This window comes from Monodelphis domestica, chromosome 5 (genome assembly GCF_027887165.1).
Source record: "Monodelphis domestica isolate mMonDom1 chromosome 5, mMonDom1.pri, whole genome shotgun sequence".
Taxonomy (NCBI): domain Eukaryota; kingdom Metazoa; phylum Chordata; class Mammalia; order Didelphimorphia; family Didelphidae; genus Monodelphis; species Monodelphis domestica.
In genome coordinates, this window is record NC_077231.1 from 175150692 (window position 1) to 175174149 (window position 23458).

Below are 23458 nucleotides of genomic sequence, written 5' to 3' on the forward strand. Positions count from 1 at the left end.
CAATGATACTTCTAGATGTCATGATAGATTCCTCATCATCTTTGATCCCCATCATATGTGATATATTGCCAATGTCCCTATTTCACTTTTGTAATAGCCCTAGATATGCAGATAGATATAAATAGTTTTCTATATCTATCTATCCACATATCCACATACATTTATGTGTTTATATTTGCATATTTATTTTTTGTGTGTATACATAAATATGTATGGAAATCATATGCAGATAAAAGTTGACAATTGGAATATTGTGACCATAAATGATCATCAAATGGGAGAAAAGAAAAAAGAGAAGAGGATCTAGGACATAAGCAAGGGCTTAACACACATTCAGTGAATTACAGTGACTTTGTAATTCATCTAAGATAAAATATAAATTTCTCTGATGTTTAAGACCCTTCAAAATGTGAACTATTATATCTGACATAATTATACATTTCTAATCTACCCCTCTCTTACTCTATGGTTTAATCAAATTGGATTTCTCTGTTGCTAAAACATGGCATTCAATTCCTTGTCTATTTGCTTTTTATTGAGTATCTAAAATGCCTAGAATGCATTTCCTGCTCATTTTCACAGGGATTCACAGAATACCTAACTTGCTTCAATGTAGGAGGCAAAGCCTTGTATTTAAAAAAAGGTCAAGATTTTCAGTATTGAGAAGGAAAAAGGGAGGAGACCACCACTTTCACAAAGTGGGGTATAGGGGAGACAGCAGATATAATGGGTTTGTATAGATGCAGATTTTGAACCATAGACTTCGATCCCCAGAAGTCCTTGGTATTTCCCAGAATTCCTTATAATTTAACCTGAGTCTCCACATAGGCAAGATCACAATTGGTATTTAACTAACAGTAACGCGTACCACATGATCTCTGCCATTGCAACGATGTAGGAAGTATAGAGGTAAGCTAAGCTAAGTGTGGGGATTTTGAATGCACTAATCAGCCATGGGCATGTGGTTTTTATTTTGTATCCTTGATTTCTAATAATCCTTAATAAACCTCATGAAATATAATATTTTTATATTAGAGATATAATTTAATTTTTACAGTTAATGGCAACCACAAGATTGGATGAAAACTTCTCAATCTTTTTTAAAGATAGACTAGATAATTTTCTTTAAGCCATGTTTCTCTAGCCAAGGCTTTTCTCCTACTCTCACAAAGCTTCTGATTCAGCTCCTTCCTGCTGCCTGCTTCTACACTCCATCCACCCTTGCCTCCAGCCATCCATTCCAGACCTGCATTACCCAAATCACTCTCCCAGTCCTGATCCACCCAGGCCAACCCAGCTGATCTCCAGCTTCCAAACCAGATCGCCCCAGGCCCAGCCCCAGAACCCAGGCTGCTGGTAGCTGCTCCTGTGTCTTCAGAATCACAAACCAGCTGGTAAAAACTGGAGTGTTCTTTCCTTAGGCAACAATTACCCTCCACATGGCAGGGGACACCAGGGCAGGAACAAGGAGAAGGCAGAGACTTTTCCAAACAGGAAATTGATTACAGGTATGGCATATTCTATGAGGGAGCAGTGCATTGCCTATTTCAAGGGATTTTTTTGAGTGCACTGATTCTTTTACTAATTTTACCTGAGATTCACGGGAGTATTTCATCTCCCTGCAACTCTTTGCAATTTGGACCTGCCCAATTTAAGATTCCTAAAACCCCTGTTCTCTGCTATGGGGGAATCCCACAGTACTGGCAAAAAGAATCTCTATGGATGAAGCAAACACACACAAAAAAAGTGAACTTTAAAGAGACTGGAGGTTATATTTTTAAGACTTTTCAGACTCTAATGATTTATAAAAGTCTGTATTTTATTGCATATTGCTGATTGTTTTAAGATTTAATTTTGTTGGTTTACAAACATTATTATTTTTTTTTAGTTTTTAAAACATTATTTATTTGGTCATTTTCATACATTGTTCATTGGAAACAGATCATTTTCTTTTCCTCCCTGCCCCTTCCACCCCTTCCCTAACCAACGGGCGATTCATTTGGGTATCACATGTGTCCAGGCTCTGAATCCATTTCCTTGTTGTTGGTATTTGCATTAGGGCAATCATTTAGCGTCTCTCCTCGATCATGTCCCCTCATCCTCTGTAGTCAAGCAGTTGTTTTTCCTCAGTGTTTTTACTCCCTCAGTTTGTCCTCTGTTTGAGGATAGTTTGTTTTTTTTTCTTGTAGATCGCTGCAGGTTGTTCAGGGACATTGTAAAGCCATTACTGGAGAAGTCCATTATGTTCTCTTGTACCACAATGTGTCAGTATCTGTGTACAATGTTCTCCTGGTTCTGCTCCTCTCACTCTGCATCACTTCCTGGAGGTTGTTCCAGTCTCCATGGAATTCCTCCACTTTATTATTCCTTTTAGCACAATAGTATTCCATCACCAACATATACCACAGTTTGTTCAGCCATTCCCCAATCGATGGGCATCCCCTCGTTTTCCAGTTTTGGGCCACCACAAAGAGCGCAGCTATGAATATTTTTGTACAAGTCTTTGTGTCCATTATCTCTTTGGGGTACAGACCCAGCAATGCTATGGCTGGATCAGAGGGCAGACAGTCTTTTACTGCCCTTTGGGCATAGTTCCAAATTGCCCTCCAGAATGGTTGGATCAATTCACAACTCCACCAGCAGTGCATTAATGTCCCTACTTTGCCACATCCCCTCCAGCATTCATTGCTTTCCTTTCCTGTCAGGTTGAACAATCTGCTAGGTGTGAGGTGATACCTCAGAGTTGTTTTGATTTGCATCTCTCTGATTATAAGAGATCTAGAACACTTTTTATGTGCTTATTAATAGTCTTGATTTCATTAACTGAAAATTGCCTATTCATGTCCCTTGCCCATTTTTCAATTGGAGAATTGCTTGATTTTTTTGTACAACTGGTTTAGCTCTTTATAGATTTGAGTAATTAGACCTTTGTCACAGGTTTTTTTATGAAGATTGTTTCCCAATTTGTTGCTTTCCTTCTAATTTTAGTTACATTGGTTTTGTTTGGACAAAAATTTTTAATTTGATGTAGTCAAAATTATTTATTTTGCATTTTGTGACTCTTTCTAAGTCTTGCTTGGTTTTAAAATCTTTCCCTTCCCAAAGGTCTGACATGTATAGTATTCTGTGTTCACCTAATTTACTTATAGTTTCCTTCTTTATGTTCAAGTCATTCACCAATTCTGAATTTATCTTGGTGTAGGGTGTGAGGTGTTGATCCAGACCTAATCTCTCCCACACTGTCTTCCAATTTTCCCAGCAGTTTTTATCAAATACTGGATTTTTGTCCCAAGAGATGGGGTCTTTGGGTTTGTCAAAGACTGTCTTGCTGAGGTCATTTACCCCAAGTCTATTCCACTGATCCTTCTTTCTGTCTCTTAGCCAGTACCAAATTGTTTTGATGACCGCTGCTTTGTAATATAGTTTGAGATCTGGGACTGCAAGGCCACCTACCTTTGTATTTTTTTCTTCATTATTTCCCTGGATGTCCTTGATCCTTTATTCTTCCAAATGAACTTTGTTATGGTTTTCTCTAATTCAGCAAAATAGTTTTTTGGTAATTCAATGTGTATGGTACTAAATAGATATATAAGTTTGGGTAGGATGGTCATTTTTATTATGTTAGCTCCTCCCACCCATGAGCAATCAAAGTTTTTCTAGTTGTTTAGACCTAGTTTTAATTGAGTGGAGAGTGTTTTGTAGTTGTGTTCATATAGTTTGTGTGTTTGTCTCCGCAGATAATTTCCTAAGTATTTTATATTGTCTCAGGTGACTTTAAATGGAATTTCTCTTTCAAATTCTTGCTGCTGAACTGGGTTGGAGATATATAGAAATGCTGATGACTTATGTGGGGTTTTTTTTTGTATCCTGCAACTTTGCTAAAGTTGTTGATTATTTCGATTAGCTTTTTGGTTGATTCTCTAAGATTCTTTAAGTAAATCATCATATCATCCACAAAGAGTGACAGCTTGGTGTCCTCATTGTCAATTTTAATACCTTCAATTTCTTTTTCTTCTCTAATTGCTACTGCTAGTGTTTCTCGTACAATATTAAATAATAAAGGTGATAATGGGCATCCTTGTTTGACTCCTGATCTTATTGGGAAGGCTTTGAGTTTTTCCCCATTGCAGATGGCATTTGCTGATGGGTTTAGGTATATACTGTTTATTATTTTTAGGAAAGGCCCTTCTATTCCTATCCTTTCTAGTGTTTTCACTAGGAATGGGTGTTGTATATTGTCAAAGGCTTTTTATGCATCTATTGAGATAATCATATGATTTTTGTCTGTTTGCTTGTTTATGTGGTCAATTATGTGGATGGTTTTCCTAATATTGAACCATCCTTGCATTCCTGGTATGAATCCTACCTGATCATAGTGGATAACCCTTGTGATGACTTGCTGGAGTCTTTTTGCTAGTGTCCTATTTAAGATTTTTTGCATCTATATTCATTAGGGAGATTGGCCTATAGTTTTATTTCTCTGTTTTTAACCTGCCTGGCTTTGGGATCAGTACCATGTTTGTGTCGTAAAAAGAATTTGGTAGAACCCATTCTTGGCTTATTCTGTCAAATAGTTTGTACAGTATTGGGGTTAGCTGTTCTTTGAATGTTTGATAGAATTCATTTGTGAATCCATCTGGACCTGGGGATTTTTTCTTAGGGAGTTCTTGGATGGCTTGTTCAATTTCTTTTTCTGATATGGGGTGGTTTAGGTACTTTATTTCTTCTTTTTGTCTAGGCAATTTATATTTTTGTAAGTATTCATCCATATCACTTAGATTGGCATATTTTTGACATATAATTGGGCATAGTAGTTTTTAATGATTGCCTTAATTTCATCTTCATTAGATGTGAGGTCTCCCTTTTCATCTTGGATACTGTCAATTTGGTTTTTTCTTTCCTTTTTTTAATTAGACTGACTAGTACTTTGTCAATTTTATTTGTTTTTTCAAAGTACCAGCTTCTAGTCTTATTTATTAAATAGTTCTTTGACTTTCAATTTTATTAATTTCTCCTTTGATTTTTAGGATCCCTAATTTAGTCCTCATCTGAGGGTTTTTAATTTGTTCACTTTCTAGTTTTTTTAATTTGCATGCCGAATTCATTGACCTCTACCCTTCTTAATTTGTTTATATATGAACTCAAGGATATACATTTTCCCCTGAGTACTGCTTTGCCTGCATCCCATAGGTTTTGAAAGGATGTCTCACCATTGTCATTTTCTTCAATGAAGTTATGAATTGTTTCCACGATTTGTTCTTTAACTAGCTGGTTTTGGAGAATCATATTGTTTAATTTCCAATTAATTTTTGATTTATCTATCCATGTACCCTTACTAATTATTATTTTTATTGCATTGTGGTCTGAGAAGGTTGCATTTATTATTTCTGCCCTTTTGCACTTGTTTGCAATGATTTTGTGCTCTAGTACATGGTCAATTTTTGTGAATGTACCATGTACTGCTGAAAAGGTGTAATCCTTTTTGTCCCTATTTATTTTTCTCCATATGTCTACTAACTCTAATTTTTCTAAGATTTCATTTGCTTCTCTCACCTCTTTCTCATTTATTTTTTGATTTGATTTTAGTTTGGATAGGGGAAGGTTCAGATCTCCCACTAGTATAGTTTTTCTATCTATTTCATCATTGAGCTCCTCTAGTTTCTCCTTTGAAAATTTGGATGCTCTGCCATTTGGTGCATACATATTGAGTACAGATATTTCCTCATTGTCTATATTGCCTTTTATCAGGATGTAATTGCCTTCCCTATCTCTTTTAACTAGATTTATTTTTACTTTGGCTTTGTCCGATATCATGATTGTTACTACTGCCTTCTTTTTATCAGTTGATGCCCAATAGATTTGCCTCCATCCTCTTACTTTCACCCTATGCGTATCTACCTTCCTCATGTGTATTTCTTGCAGACAGCATATGGTAGGGTTTTGGATTCTAATCCACTCTGCTATTCGCTTGTGTTTTACGGGTGAGTTCATTCCATTCACATTCAGAGTTATGATTACTAGCTGTGAATTTCCCAGCATTTTGATTTCTACTCCTGGTCCTGCCTTTTCTTCTTTCACTATTTCCTTCTATACCAATGTTTGTTTATAGTCGGTCCCCTTCATTCCCCCCCCCCTTATTTTACTTCCCTTTCTATCCCCCTCACTTCTTATTCCCTCCCTTATTTTCCCCTGTAGTCTTTTAAACGCCCCCCCATCCTCTCCCTCCCTTGTACTGCTTCCCTCCCCACCAGTCCGTTTTTTACCCTTCTACTTCCCTATAGGGCGGAAATCTATTCCCTTCCCCAATAGGTTGGATTGTTTTTCCCTCTTTGGGTCAATTTCAAAGTACTTAAGAGTTGAGTATTTCCTATCTCCAACTTCTTTACCCTTCCTGTGTTCTCCCCCCTCCTGCCATGAGCTTCTTTGTGACATATAAATTTACCCCCATTTGTTTCTTTTCCCATTTCTTTTAGTCATAACCTCTTTTCTTTTTTAGCTCTAATCATGTATATATATATATATATTTACATACACATGTATATGTATTTATGCATGTATATATATATCTATATACCTATTTATGTCTTGTCCTTTCATCCTATAGTTTGTCACTGTTCCCTCTGAGTGTAATTCTTCTAGCTGCTCAGGTGATAGCAACAGTATTTAAGAGTTACCAATGACCTCTGTTCTTATAGTGATACGTATCATTTTAACTTATTGAGTCTCTTAAAAATTTTTTGTTGTTGTTTTGTTTGTTTTTCCCCCTCTTTTTTATTTACATTTTGATGATTCTCTTGTGTTTTGTGGTTGGACTTTTTGGTCTTTTATTTATGAATGCTTGGAACTCTTCTGTTGTGTTGAATGACCATACTTTTCCCTGTAAGAATATAGTCAGTTTTGATGGGTATTTTATTCTTGGTTGTAGACGTAGTTCCCTTGCTTTCTGGAATATAGTATTCCATGCCTTTTGGTCTTTCAGTGTGGATGCAGCCAGATCCTGTATTAACCTCACCGTGTTTCCATGGTATCTGAATGGCTTCTTCTTGGAAGCTGGTAATATCTTTTCTTTCATCTGATTGTTTTTGAATTTGGCTATAACATTTCTTGGTGTTGTCAGTTGGGGATTAAATACAGGGGGTGATTTGTGGATTCTTTCAATCTCTACTTTCCCCTCTTGTTCTAGGATCTCGGGACAGTTTTCCTGGATAATATCCTCTAGTATTATGAATGGGCTTTTTTTTTTTGTCGTGGTCTTCTGGTAGTCCAAGTATTCTTATATTGTCTTTTCTTGAATGATTTTCTAAATTGTCTGTTTTGTGAATGAGATGCTTCACATTTTCATCACTTTTTTCATTCTTTTTGTTTTGTTTTATTGTGTCCTGCTGCCTTGTGAGGTTACTTGATTCTAGTTGTTTTATTCTAGTTCTTAAAGATTGGATTTCATCTCTGGGTTTTTGGTCGTCTTTTTCCTTCTGGTTTGATTTTCTTTGAAGATCGTCTTTCATCCTCTATACCTTGTCTTTCATCTCCTTTGCCTCATCTTTCATCTCCTTTGCCTCATTTTCCAGCTGGTTGATTTTGGCTTTCAAGACACTATTTTCTCGTTTTAGTTCAAGTGCCTCTGTTTCCAGATGACTTATCTTAATTTTTAAGTTCTTTTCCCAATTGTCTTCAGGCTCTCTTAGTTGTGTTTTGAGTTCTTCCACAGCCTGTATCCAATTCGCTGGGATTTCTGATTTATTGTTTGCTGATCTCACACCCTCTGTTCCATTTGCTGAGTAATAGCTGTCTATTGTAGTTTCTTTCTTCTTTTTCTGTTGTTTCCTCCAATTCACCCCTTCTTTACTCCCCGTATTTGTCTGTGCTCTTGGTCCTCTCATTTTTTTGCTTTTTGGGGAGTTCTATCAGTCTCCCCTCTTGGAGCTTTAACAGAAGATCTCTTGGTGTAGTCTCTGTGGGAGGGTTGTTTGGGGTTTGAGCTTCCCTGTCCTCTGGAGGCTTTTGATTCGCTTAAAGTCCAGCGGTCAATGGGGATGGGTGGGGAGCTTGGGCTTCCCTGCTTTCTGGAGACTTTTGATGGGATTGAGTTCAGCTTAGTTGGGCTGGGTTTACTCTGAGTTTTAAACTTCCTGGAAGGCTGGGACAAATATGGAGGATCTCCAAAGCTCTGGCCAGGCTGCCAGGTCTATGCTCCTTCTAGGCTGCCATCTTGACTTCACCTCTAGGTTTCTGTTTTTTCAGAAGACCCTGCTCTCTAAGGGGGGAGGGGTCGTGGCCTCCCTGGGCTCTGAGGGCTCCTGATGGGATTAGGTTCAGCTGGTTTGTACTGGATGAGCCCTGAAGCAAAAAACCTCCTCCTCCTCAATCTGTGTTGAATGCCCAGGGACTGGCCAGGTTGCTTTCAAGGTAAGCCCTTCGCCGGCTCTGATGTTTCTCTGAGGGCTCCTGATGGGATTATGTTCAACTGGTGTGGGCTGAATGATCCCTGACCCAAAAAAACCCCCTCCTCCTCCACAATCTGTGTTTAATGCCAGGAGACTGGCCCAGGTTACTTTCAAGGTAAGCTCTTTGGAGCAACCCCTTTGTCAGCCCTGAGGTTTCTGTCCTTTCAGGAGCTCTGAGGCCTCCTGATGGGATTGGGTTCAGCTGGTGTCCTAAAGCTGGGACCTCCCTTGAGACTCAGATGGAAGGACACAGCCAGGGGGCTACAGGCTTCCCCCTTCTCTCTATGTTTCCCAGATGTCTGTGTTGGAGGCCCCTGGAGACTGACTCGGGTTGCTTTCAAGGTGAGTCCTTCAGAATAGCCAGGGCTGAGGTGCTTTTGCTGGCCCTGAGGTTCCTGCTGCTGTCGTGGACTCAGCACTCTGGGTTGGGGGGGATGGGTCCTGGGACCTTCCTTCTGCCTACCCCTTAGATCCGAGTGATCTAGCTAGGGTTCTGGCTTTTGGGGGGTCATACCTTTTGATCCAGGTCCAGGAGGAGGGTTCCCCAGGTCTATCCTTTGTTCAGCTTGAATTTCGGTGTCCTAGGAGCACTCAGTTTGCAATCGGTAAGGAAGGGTTTTGGAGGTCTGAACTTTCGCTACTTCTATGCTGCCATCTTGACCAGAAGTCTGTCCCCTGAACAAACATTATTAAATAAGTCCATATATAAAAACAGCCTTTTTTCTATTTTGACTTTGTAAATTGTCACATAAAGGATGGATAGACTTCATCAAAACTGGTACAATTGTATAACAAACTTTGGAAAATGTAATGAGCTAAGTATCTCAAATTGATTTTAAGGGGTCTTTAGACATGATTTTTATATTTATTTTTCAACAACTCATCATTTTGCCTGCCTCTAACAGGAGGTAAGGTCCATTTTAGTAGCTGAAGTGAAATATAATTTTAATCTCCACCTCCCACATTTATAAAAATGTGAATGGATGAGACATTACAGTATCATACCAAAGGAGCTAGGAAGTTAATCTCAGGGAATGGTACCCCTGGATGACTCCCCAAAAGAGGAGCATCTCTTATTTGTAACTTTTCAGCTCACTTTACTTCCCCTTGAACAATCTATATTTCTTGATGATGTTCTAGACTCAAAAAAATTTTACTTTGTTTAAAAATATGTTTGCCTAGGTTGAAACATTGCTACAACTGAAAAACTCGTGACAAATATCCATTTTCTTTATGTCATACAGAAGATACGTTAAATATGATAGTGGGTTTGTTTGCTAGTGTAATTAATTGGGCTATTGAGAATTTTGGGGATTTTGGTACTTTTTGAATGTGCATTGCTTGTTGTACTACTGTTCTTTATGAAAAAAAAAAAAACAACTCTTACTTTGCTAAATTCATTTGCTTGTACTCACAGTGGATCATGGCCAGGTATGAAGAGGAAATGGATCTCATTTTTGGTGAGAAACCTTTTATTCTATATTTCCTTAGCTGACACAGTGTGTCAATGTTTATAAGCTATATTTTTGAATTTTAAAAATATTTTAATATTATATTTTTCTTGCATGTACAATATACTATTTCAGGTTTTTATTTTTTCTCTCTTTTTTATATATGAAGCACATGTCACCAGTATTGAGATTTTCTTTAACTTTTTTGATTTAGCAGTAATATAAGTTTAATATATATTTGCTATAATATCAATGCATGTACCCAATGCTTGAGACTATAAAAATGATGCCACTGATTGTTTAAAAAATGTGGGGGGATTTTTCTTAATGATTCTGTCTGATTCCAGGACAAGAGAATACAAAAAGAGCCACTGCACAGTGACAAAGTAGAACAAAGCTAAACTTCATAGTGCCAATCAAGCACAAGGTCAAAAGACCAACCAATCCCGATGGGGCTGATGAAAATTTTGAGCCATGACAAGAGGTCTTAAACATGTTTAGGGTTCGAGGTTGCAGCTATTTAACATGTGTTAAGAAAAGATCTTCCTTTTTCCACATGCTACCAGGTATCTCAAATTTGGCTCCTGCCTGGCTCCTAAAAGTTAGTCCCTTTTCTGTCTTCCATAATGTGTCAACTTTCTGTAGTTCTGGTTACTGAATGGGTAAAAGCTTAATTGCTAAAATCATTTTAATTGGTCCCTGATTCAAGGACCTGTTATACATTTATTTTTCCTTTACTTGGAATTTTTACACATAAGACTTTGATAGTCTATATTTCATCCAGAAATTCTTTTTTTATTTGGATTTTTTTATGTTTTTTTATTTCTTTTGCCAATTGATTCACATACCTCATAACTCAGCCATGCATCCTTGAGTGATCCTGCTACACCAGAAGATCCAGAGTGAACTTTTGGATGTGGTGATTTGAACTGTATGGGGTTTGAATGCATTTATTTTGAATGTACACTCTTATGCCAAAAGCGAACTGCCCCCTAATTGGTTTTTGTCAATGCACCTAGTAATCATTTGTTTTGTTCTCTTTTCCTTTTATCCACAAATTATTGCAATCTTTAAGTTGATTATGTTTCCATGATCCTTTTGGGGAAACTGGTTTCCCAATAGGATCATAGGGATATTAGTATAAATTGATATTTTAACTCTAGACTTCAACTCCCAGAAGTCCTTGGTATTTCCCAGAATTCCTTATAATCTCACCTGAGTCTCCATATAGGCGAGATCACAATTGGTATTTAACTGGCAGTAACACCTACCATGTGCTCTCTGCCATTGCAATGATGTAGGAAGTATAGTGGTAAGCTAAACTAAGCATGGGGATTTTGAATGGGCTAATCAGGCATGGGCACGTGGTATTTATTTTGTATCCTTGATTTCTAATAATCCTTAATAAACCTCATAAAATATAATATTTTTATACTAGAGATACAATTTAATTTTTACAGGTTAGCTCAGAGAGAGGAGAGGGGGTTTGAAGATTTTCCCCCTTCTACCTTCCCTCCTTAGCTAAAGCTGCTCTCCCCAATTCGCTCTCATCCCTCTTGTCCCCCCTCCACTACTCAAGACCTAAGGGTCTCTCCTTGATCTGTTCACTTGCACTCAGCTTGGGGAACAGATAACTTTTAATGTTAACTCAATCAGGTAATACAAAAGGGATAATAGGCAGGGAAGAATTGGAAAAGGGAAGTGGGGGAAGGGAATCCCTGTCTCTATCTAAACCATTTTCCCTCCCTCTTTGAGTTTGGGGGGAACTCAGGCCTTGGAAGTCTGAGCTCCCTGAGAGAAAGTCAGTTTGACTCACCCCTGGGCAACAGGAGCTGAGATAAAGTCTGCTCAGGTTTGTCTTCAGAAAGTCTCTTCAATTGGGAAGTCATGGGGGGAAAGATTTCCAGTCACCAGCAGGAAAAGTGGGTAACCCTCAAGAAAAAGTCTTTTTCCCACCTTCTGTCTTTAGCTTCTCAAAAGCAAGAGATGACCAACTCCTCTCCCAGCCAGAGTACTCTCTTCCTCAAGATTCCAAACTCCTGGATGACCAACTCCTCTCCCAGCCAGAGTACTCTCTTCCTCAAGATTCCAAACTCCTGGGGCTCCTCCCCTATTTAGGTGATCAATTTCAAATACTCTTCAGCCTGGTACTTTTTCTCTAGTGCCAACCACTGTCACAAATCCTCCATTTCCTGTTGTTCGGTGGTGCTACCCTGGCCCATGCCAGTTACTTACCTTCTATGTCTATTCTAAAATACCTATCTTACTTATCATTCCCATCTAACCTCCCCCCTCCAAAAATAATAAATCTGTCTATTTGCTAATCTAAGTTCCTATCTGTGTGAAGAGGGTTAGGATTATGTGCCAACAAAATTTTTACAATATAACAATTTCTTAATACAAAGGTAATTCCTATTGCAATCAATATAAAATTTAACATAAGTAAAATTGGATTATCCTATGTCTTATGTAATACTAATTTCAATGTAACATTTCATAACATTTATATATATATATATATATATACAATATATATATTAATTTGTATCTAAATAAAATCTGATTTATTCTGTCCCTATGTTACCTCTCTAATTACAATATTTCCTTTTCTACCCTAAACTACTCTGTCCCTGTCTACTAATTGTTAGTATTTTAACTCTCTCCTTTCTATCTATATTACTGGATTAGATCATTTTTATGTTACATATATACATGTCTCTTAATTGTACACATTTACATATGTCACATGCTATTTATATACATATTTATACATCCTCTGATAGTAAGAGATTTATTTACAGATATACAATTTATGGGTTGTCCTTTTTTATGGAACGGCCCCTAATGTTACTGTGAAATCTGGTCATGTTCTGGCTATGTAATGATGGATGCATATTTATTCCAATACAAGATCCATTTTCCTGAAGTTCATTCCCCATAATGTCTTTGATTCAAAGTTCTTTCCAGTTGTCCATGTATCTTCCATCCTTTGGTATTGCTTGAAGTTTATCATCAGTCCAGGGTGCCTTCTCCTTTACAGGATACATATTTGCTTGTCTTCTCACCTTCAAAGATGATCTCAAGTATCCAGAATTACAGGATCATGCGTGTGCATAAGATTAACGTGTGCATGCATTGTAAGAGTGAATATTTTGATGCATGTGAGTGGAACTTTATACAGGATGTTTGTGCCATCCACGTGTGTGCAAGTGAGATTTCTTTTTTTTTTTTGTAATGAATGTAGGTATTTTTCTTTATGTGTGATTGTAAGGCAATTATTATATTCCTTTGTGGTTGTAGAGGTTAATGATATTTTAGTCTAGGCTTGATATTGAAATTTGTATATAGATTTAATAATTCTAAGGGATTCTAAATCAACCCAAATAAACTCCCAGGTTCTGCAAGGAACCACTTCTCCTGTGTTTCACAGGCTATACTAATCCTCCCTGATCTAACTAACTCAAATTTATACTGTGTCTTGGGCATTAGTTTATTTTGGTTTCACTGTCTCTGTTTAGTATCTCTATTTCTTTTTGTGTGATTTTTGTTGGACTCATGGCCTCTATGTTTATTTATGAAGGTTTATTTTGGAGGCATCTGTGTTTGAATGGATTCTTGGGTGTCCATTAAGTTGTCTTTTGGCGTGTTATCATGGGCATAGTGATACTTAACGTGAGATATGTGAAGTCAAGAATCTTTTTCTATTACTTTTACCAATGTAGGAGTGGTTAGAGTTACATCTTATGGACCAATCGTTCTGGGCTCTGTGGGTTTGTCTTTGGCAAAAATTTTACATATACTTTGTCCCCTGGCCTTATGTTATGTAATGAGAAATCTAGTGGGACCCTTTGCACTGGTAGTACTAACCTTCTCAGTTCTTCCAGCCTATTTTGTATCTGTGTCAGATAGGTGTGTAACTGGCATTCCCCTCTCAGCATGGAAAGATAAGATGGTTTAGCGGTCCTTCCTGTCCATACTGGCTGTCTGTACAATATCTCATATAGGGAAATATGTAAGTCTCCTCTGGATTTCATCATCAGATAGAATAGTGCAAGTGGAAGAACCTCTATTCATTCAAGATGAGTTTAGGCACAGAGTTTAGCTATCATGGATTTTAATACCTTATTCATACTTTCCACCTGTTCTGAACTTTCTTTTCTATACACATCATGGAAATTATCCTTTATTCCGAGACATTTATACACTTGTAAAATGCTAGATGTAAAGTGGCTTCCCCTGTCTGAATCTATGATGTCTGGAATGCCATATCTAGGAAATATTTCTTTAAGCAATGTTTTCACTACCATGCCAGTGTTGTTTTTCTTTGCTTCTTCCCATCAAGTGAGTCTGTCCACTATGACTAAAACATCTTTATATCCTTGGTCCCCAGGCATGTTAATAAAATCAATCTGCAGACACTTAAAAGGCATATATGCTTGGGGTCGCCTTCCCAGTGCCTTGCATTTGAGATGACCTTAATTAAACTTCCTATAGATGTCACATTTTTCTCTAGTGGTAGCCTCTGTCATAACCCGAGATCCATTGAGCAAAGCTCTGAGACATAGAATAGGCAAAGCCTGAGACCTGAGACCCATTGAACAAAGCTCTTGTACATAAAGTAGAAATCTCCTAACCTCTCTCCCCCTTCTCTCACTCCTCTTTCTAGGTCATATTTGTGTGTAAAACCCTTAGAAACCCCTTGTTTGTATATTCATCATACAGTCATGGAAACTCTTGTGTATGTATCAAGTAACCTATGGGAACTCCCCCCATTTCTCAGTCACCTACACAACATGTCTTCTATAAATCAATTTTGTATGGTGGATTGTAATGTGATTGTTTATGTTCTCTATGTTAATCAGTACCTGTTACTATGTATGTGGAAAACTTTTGCTGGAGACCCAACTTATTTTTCTCCCCCTTTCAGTAAAGTTGCCTTGGTTGCTATCAATACCTTAGTCCTCCTGACCTGGCAATATTTGTTTCATTCTTCCTACCACCTTTGTCATTCTTCTTATCCTTTTGAGACCCCCACTCCAAAGTAGGCTGATTCCTCTCACTTCAAGACATATCTGAATCTTCTTCAGGATGTTTTTACTGTTCTCTCTCCCTAAATATTACTGTGTTTTCTCTGTATCTGGTTTAAGGATCCTATATCCACTTTACATTTATTATAAATATATTTGCTCCATACTATACATGTTTATACTACACATGAGTGTTTTCTATTGTTGTGCACTTTCTTACCACAGGAACTCAAGAAACTGAGTCTCCAAGCCATAAAGAAATAGGTTTATTCAGAGAGTCTCACAATAAATTCAGACTTCTTGTCAAGACCAAAAGACCTAAAGAACTGTGAGAGACCTTCCTATATACCCTCAAAGAATATCATAATTTTTATACCAAGTTAAAAATAATACAAGACCATGTTAAAATAGAGAGATGTGGATTGATTGAAGTAATAGGGAAACATTTCTCTCATTGGTAGAAGTCTCTTGATAAACAAGAGGAGAGTAGGGGAGCCTGAACCCTGCTTTCTAAGCCTGATGATGTCAAGGTTGATGTATACTAAGATGACTAGGATAAGGAGGAGGTATCAGGCCTTAAAAAAGGGTAAAAGCCTGATGATGTATAAGGAATGAATACAAAGGTGAAAGGGTGTCACCAGGGTTCTAACTGAGGCAAAAGCCCATATGCTAATGAAGGCCAAGTCACAAGTTCAAGACAATCATTGCTGAGGGTTTATGATATAATAGTTTTGAAGGGTAAGGCTAGAACTGAGGCCTATGCTAACAATGATTAATTATATTCAAGCGGTTATCTTACTTTAAAACTTAATCTAAAATAATCACAAAAGACCTACTAAGATCATCAACTGTGCTAATATTTAATTATCTTAGAATTACAGTTATCACTAACTCACAGCTGCTGCCAACATTAAAATCTAATCCTCATATGAGGGGGTAGGGGATTTTTCCCCTCACACTCTCCAATATAATTAAGCTCCTTGAGATGATATTTTTTTTTCTTTGTGCCATGACTGGTACTTAAAAATTGTATACTGGTGGCTTAATTGTTAAATTTAAAATTCAATTGTTCCAAACCAAAAAAGCCTTCTCTGACGAAAGTGTTCTCTCCTTCCTCAAATTTTCTGAGTTTTCTTCTCTTTTGCTAGATTTAGAACCAGAGGATTTTGGTAATATATATAGCTATGTGACCTTTGTAACACTTGGTATACTTTTTACCATTACTAGGTTTGACATATATCAGCTGTGAAATGAGAAAGTTGGACTAGGTGACCTGAAAAGTCCCTTTAGCTCTAAAATCTGAGTTGACTTTGTCCAATACTTATTAGTGTGTAGATTGTATATATCCCATATACCAAAGTCAACTGCCTTAAGAAAAGATATGTGTCATTCATCATTTCATATCCCCATTTCACTATAAGTTTCCTCATTCAATAGTTCACAACTATAGAATTAAGTTTAATGGAATGCATTTAGTAACAATCATTTTGCTCATTAATAAATTTACATGAGTTTATAAAAACAAAGGGAAAATTATGACTTCTGAAGAGGTTGACACATATTATATCTCTTCCCTAAACAAATCTCAACCCCTTTAAGTGAAATATAAATATAATGAAGGCTATTGAGTACACTTTTGACTGGTTTCACTAAAAATGAGATCAGTATTAAATAACAGTTCATAGTTTTGTTTTGAAGTGCTCTTACATCTATTATCTCTATTTATTCTCAGGGTTCTATAATTACAACCAAATGTTATAGTAATATACACATTTACAATCCTCCTATCCCATCACTCAAGAACCAAAATGATTTCCATAAATATTGCAAGTCAATTTTAGAAAAAATCAAAACATTTGATATTTTATCATTGTTCTCTCACTTCTATTTCATTAAAGATGCCAGAAGAAAATTTAGAAGGGGATATATAACCAGGGTAGATGACTATTAATATTCTTTTAGATGTCATTGAATTTAAAAAATGCAATTTATATGTAATAAAGATGAATGATTTCAAATATAACTCTTTTTATATTAAGATACTTGTTTTTGTTGATTTTTTATAATAAAATAAATTTAACTCAAATTATTGTGAAGAATCTTTTTCATTTTGAGTATCAACATTGTGCTTTTTTTATTTTATATTACTTCACAATTTCTTTTCATCCCTCATGCTCATATATTCCCATCATATTCTTTATGCAATTTTGAATACAAGTTATTTGTTATAATGCTTTATATTCATTCACAAACCACAAAAGATCAGGTCTTCAACTCTTAATCTACTACAATTTTGTTGTTGTTATTGTTCAGTTGTTTTAAGTCATTTCCCACTCTGACTCCATTTGAGGTTTTCTTGGAAAAAATGCTGGAGTGGTTTGCCATTTCCTTCTCCAGCTCATTTTACAGCTGAAGAACTGAGACAAATAGGCGTAAGCGACTTTTCCAGTGTCACACATCTTGTATGTGTCTGACAGCAAATTTGAACTCAGGAAATTAAGACTTCTTGACTTCCATCTAATGCTCTATCAGTTGTGCCACATAGCTGCCCTGGTCTATTATAATCACCTTGATAAATTTAAGTCTCTCTTCTGTCTATTATAGCCTCCACATAGCTAGTTACATGTTATTCATATAGCTAATTACTAGCTACCTCAATCTCCTAGTCAATATAGTTCAGTGTAGCCCTATTACCTTTGTGATTAATTACAAACTCCTGTGTTTGTCATTAAAAATCCTTGAAATCTTGTCTCAATATTCCCTTTCTAGATATGATTGGGTTCAAGGGTTAGAACAAAACGAGTTTGAATTTCAGTGCTCAACTATCTCATCATATCATTGTAGCTTAGTTTTTTTACTCTGAGAATTCTCACTGTAAATGGAAATGAAAATGCCTACTCTACCTGCCTTGAATCAATGTGTTCAGATCAAAGAATATTATGTACAAGTATGATTTGTAAATTGTAAAGAACATTATAATTCATCATTATTAAATAAGAAACCACCCCCCATATATTTGTGGGAATTTCTAATTCCTCCAGTACAATGATTTTATCAAAAAAAGTCTACAATATTCCCTGTAAGAAACCACCCCCCATATATTTGTGGGAATTTCTAATTCCTCCAGTACAATGATTTTATCAAAAAAAGTCTACAATATTCCCTGTAAGACATCCCTTATAGAATAGTCATCAAGGTCTTTAATAAGCAAATTTGTAGAAAAAAATATCTTAGAGTTGTAAGGGATTTTAGAATCTATCTGGAAAAAAAAATTCAAGCTGTATAGAAACATGCTTTACAATATCTCTAGAAAAGGGGTGATCTAATCTTCACAATTAACCCCTGAGTGAGGAGGAACTCACCTAACTACAGAGGCCATTTTCAATTGTTAAAATTTTGTTGAGAAATTGTGTTTTTTTTTTCCTTCGCATCAAAACAATGCCTATAGTTTTGAATTTTCTAACCATTTCTGCTAGTTCTGTCATCATGGGCAATGCAGAACAACTCAAAAGTCAGAGTTTTCCTAGCTAGGTGATCTGAAATCTCTCAATGCCCTTTCTAGTATGTGGTGTCTTGACTTGAATACAATATTCCAGGTGGATGTAATCTGATTAGAACATAGTACAGTGAAACTCTCATTTACAATGTCTTAGATACTCTGAATTGAGGAGAACATTAACTTTTGCATTTATCATGTCACACCATTGAAAGAAGCTTCAAAGAGTACCACAGAAGAGAAAATGAATGATTTTATAGAAGCTTAGTACAATAATTTTAAAAATTAAACAATTTACCCTCCCCACAAAATCAATAGAGTTTAGTTATAAAGTAAAACATTTAACTGGAAAAAATTTGCAAGAAGTTTCTCTAATAAAGATTTCATTTATAAGATATATAAGGAATATGAGATACATATTAGTAAGAACAGGATCCGTTCAAAAATTGATACTTTGTCTAAGGATATGAATAGGAAGTTTTCAAGGAAAGAAATATCGACATATAGCAATATGACAAAAATCTTCCAAATGAGAACTGAATAGATATACAAATTAAATAAATTCTGAGACTTTGAATCATACACCTTTGAAATATATAGTATCAGTCTAGACAATATTTTGGAATGAGATCCAAATTTTATTAAAGAAACAAGAATTTATTAAGTGTCTGTCCTGTGCCAAGCACTGTGCAAAATAATTTAAAATATCTCATTTGATCATCTTAACATTTCAGAGAGATTAGTGATATTTTGGTCCTAATTTTTATTTTGAGAAAACTGAGACAAATAGAGGTTTAGTGATATATCAAGGGGCACAGATTGTCAGAAACTGGATTATGAACTGAGATCTTCCTAACTCCTGACCAAAGTTTCAGTTCATTGCACCACTTAGGTTCATATTTTATTACCCAAGGATGAAATTAAAAGAGGGCCAAGAATGGATAAAATATATCTATACAAAAATATTTATAGCAACCAATTTTTTTGTCATAAAGAACTGACAAAGGGATGTCCTTCAATTGAGAATAAAATAATTAGTTGAATATGAATGTCATGAATTATTTCTGTGCTGTCATAATTGAGAAAACATGATTTTCAAAGAGACATGGAGAATTCATATGAATTAATATAAGATGAAGTGAGCAGAGACAGAACAATTTAGAACAATAGTACTATAAAAATGAAAAATTTCAAAAACCTTTATAGTCTGATGAATAATGAAATGGATAGAATCAAGATAATAATGTATGAAGTAAAAATAATATTGTAAATAGATCCAATTATGAGATCTATTGCATATTTTAGAATAATTTCTCTATAATAGTGGCTCTCTGTGTCTAAAGGATAAATAATAAAATATGCTATTTAATTGCAATTAGAAAAAATATAAACTTCTTTTATAGAATGAGATAATTGGAGAGAGAGACAGAGACAGAGATCTTTTATATCCCTGCATTTCTATATCATCATCTATATCTGCTTCTATATGTATATCCAGACACTCATGTATAAATATATTTATATATGTGTGTATATATATATATATATATTGTGTGTATATATATGTGTGTATATATGTGTGTATATATATACACACATGTGGAATTGAAACATTTCTACAAATGTATATATGTATATATATGTGTGAATTGATATAGGCATAATACTTAATATATACAGATATAAACTTATTTAAAAACTACAAATTTGCTTGTATACATATATTCACATATGGTTATGTTGCTATATATCTATAGTTATCTATATGTAGTTGTCCAAATCTAATATGTCTTTCATCTATCTATATATTTATCCTTCTATGTATATTGTAGAATCAATGAGAGAATTTCTTTTGCATTACTTTGCCAAGATGCTTATTTTTCTTTTATCTTTTCCCCAACCCAATGGAAAGAGAATGGGAAAGAATGAAAATCCATTTCTGTTAATTTTTAAAAGAAAGGAGCATGCTCCAAATGAAAAATGTAATGCCCACTTTCAGATGCTCACTACTATTAGTTTTCCTTGTTTACTTTGAACAAGAAACATTTTCAGAATGTCATTTATTTATAATAAAATAAAACATTAATACAAATTTAAAATTTATAAAAAACACTATAATCACATGATCATTTATAAATGTGACATCTACTAATAGCATTTTGTATGTTTATTCTTGATATTTTTCTAATTCAAGAAAATATTTTGTTTATGTCTATTGTATTTATCTGTTTTGTTACTTCTTCCTAATGTGTTGAAATTCTTTTGCATCTAGATAATATCATACAATGTATTACTTATCTTTCATAGCTCTGTTATCTATATATCTAATAAGCAGGCAACCTATGCTACTGTATCTAAATCATTGATAAAAATTATGACATATGGTTTCTACTGGTTTATTATTTTTATGATCAATTAAGCAGATGGTTTCTCTAATATTGAATCATATCTGTATTTCTGGTATAAAACCAAACTGATAATGGTTGTGATAAAATACTATAATCTCCTTGCTAGTATTTTATATAGAAACTTTTGCATCAGTATTCATTAGGGAGAATGGTCTGTAGTAGTTATGGTGAACCTATGGCATGGTTGACAAATATGGCATGGAGAGCACTCTCTGTAGACATGTGGCTACTTCCCTCCCAAGTTCATTAATAGGAAGGCAGAGAGCCCCAGTCTGAGCTGCTCCCCTCCCCTTCACCATGGATAACAATATTTTTTCACATCACCACCCCCTTTGCCCTGCAACCAATGGGAGGTCACAGAGACTAAGGTAGGTGGTTCACAGGTAGCAGAGCTGGAGGGGAGCAGAGAGTTCAGTCAACTCCCCTCTGCCTCTCAACACTCACTGAGGATATTCTTCACTTCATCTGTCCCTCTGCCCAGCAGCCCAATGGTAGTGCTTTCTCCTTCCCCTGTGGGATAAGGTGGGGCAGGTGTTACTGTGGGGGAAGGACAAAGCACAAGATTTTGGGGTGGAGAGCATGTTACTCAGGCAAGGGTGTGAGGGTAGGACCTTGCCCTTCATATTAAAAATGGTTTCCCATCACTGGTCTATAGTTTGCTTTTTTCTGTTTTAGCATTTCTCAGTTTAGGTATCAGTTCCATATTTGTCTCATAAAAAGAAATTGTAAGCATTCCTTCTTCCCCTATTGCCCCAAATAGTTTATGTAGCATTGCAGATTGTTGTTCTTTGAGTGTTTGGTAGAATTCACTTGTAAATTCATCTGGCCCTAAGACCTTATTCTTAGGGAATTCATTGATGGTTTGTTCAATTTATTTTTCCGTGATGGAAGTTTTTAATGTATACTGCATCCTCTTTTTTAAAAAAATCTGGTTGGATAATACTATTATTAGCATTCATCTATTTCACTTAGAATTCCAAATCAATTTACATATAGTTGTGCAAAATTACTTTAAATAATTTTAATTGTTTTAATTTCTTCTTCATTGGTTATACTTATACCATTTTCATTTTTTGATATTGATAATTTGGTTTTCTTTCTTCATTTTTAAATCATCTTTAGTATTTTTGATTTGGTGTTTAATTTGGGAATTTTCTTCTTTTTGAGATATTTTTAGATGTATATGCAATTCATTGATCTATTCTTTCTATTTTATAGATATAAGAATTTCCCCATAAGTAGGGCTTTGACTATATCGCACAAATTTTAATACTTTGTCTCCTCGTTGTAATTTTCTTTAATAAAATTGTTGGTTATTTCTGTTGTTTTCTTTTACCTTTTCATTCTTTAGGTTAAGATTATTTAGTTTTAATTAGTCTTTCTTCTGCTCTTTGTAGAATATAAATTCTGTTGAATTATAGATGGAAAAAATAAATTTCTTATATCTACTTTTCTCTCTTTGGTTGTGAGTTTTTATGAAGTTGCAATGCACTGCTGAGAAAAAGGTGTATTCCCTTTTCTTCCCATTCAGTTTTCACCAGAGGTTTACCATTGCAAACTTCTCTAAATTCTATTTTCTTCTTTAACTCCTTTCTTGTACAGTTTTTGGTTGGATTTATCTACCTCTGAGAGAGGAAGGTAATCTTTAAAGTGATGCATGTTCCCCAATTGACAAATGTTCAAAGGATATTGTGAATTTTAGATTTACTCCACCCTGCTTAGTCTTTAAAATTCTAGCAACCAGGAATGTATACATCCACACTTAAGGATTAAGTATGGGAGAGGAAGGTCTATGACCCACGTGTGCTAGCAAGTGACAAATCAGAAACAACTTATTGACCCTCTGCGCTGTCCAAAGCCAAGTTTAAGACACCATTGGTACATGTGAGACACAGGAAGTGATGTAAAGGACTGCCTTTATATTTCACTTCACTTCCTATTATCACTTCGCTTCACTTCCTAAGGAACTTTGATGGTGGGACTTGACTTGGAGGAGCTCTAGCATGAGACCTGAGACTGCTTCCCTTAGACAACCATGTGGTGAATGTTAAGGCTTACTCCATTTTTCCTTGGCTCTTTCTGGAGGCACTAGCCTCCAAGGAGGCCCCTCATGTTGGAGGAGGCCTTGTGACTAGAAGCTGAGCTATATTTAATCTTCTGGGAAGACCCCTTGGCTGAGGTCTCTGAACTCCCCCTGGCTCAGACTAGGCTGGAGCAGATCTTCTTCCCTTTCTCTCTCTCTCCCTCATTCTTAATTTCTTCCTTCTATTATAAATAAACCACTATAAAATTCTATTCTGACTTGAGTATTTCGTTGGGATTTAGAATTTAAATCCCTGGCATATATTCAGTCTCAACCCTAAAATTTACCCTTCACAATATGAACAAGAAATTTCCAGATGAAGAAATCAAAGCCCTCAATAATTATATTAAAAAAAGTTTCTAAATAATTCTTGATTAGAGATATGCAAATTAAAACAATGCTGAAGTAACACCTTATGACTATCATTTTGGACAATATGGCAATAAAACAAAGAGATAAATGTTGGAGGAGATGTGACAAAATTGGAAAACTAATTATTGTTGTGGAATTGTGAATAAATGACAGAGTCAGGGTGATCAGGAGGTTAGT

General features: G+C 35.6%; 1 long non-coding RNA gene across 1 annotated transcript; it reads left to right on the top strand.

Moving 5' to 3' along the window:
- Nucleotides 1-6586: 6586 nt before the first annotated feature.
- On the top strand, nt 6587-16901 carry LOC103092174 (uncharacterized). Its single transcript, XR_008912245.1, has 3 exons — nt 6587-8406; nt 9862-9904; nt 15148-16901. It is a non-coding gene; the product is annotated as an uncharacterized LOC103092174 (long non-coding RNA).
- The last annotated feature ends 6557 nt before the right edge of the window (nt 16902-23458 follow it).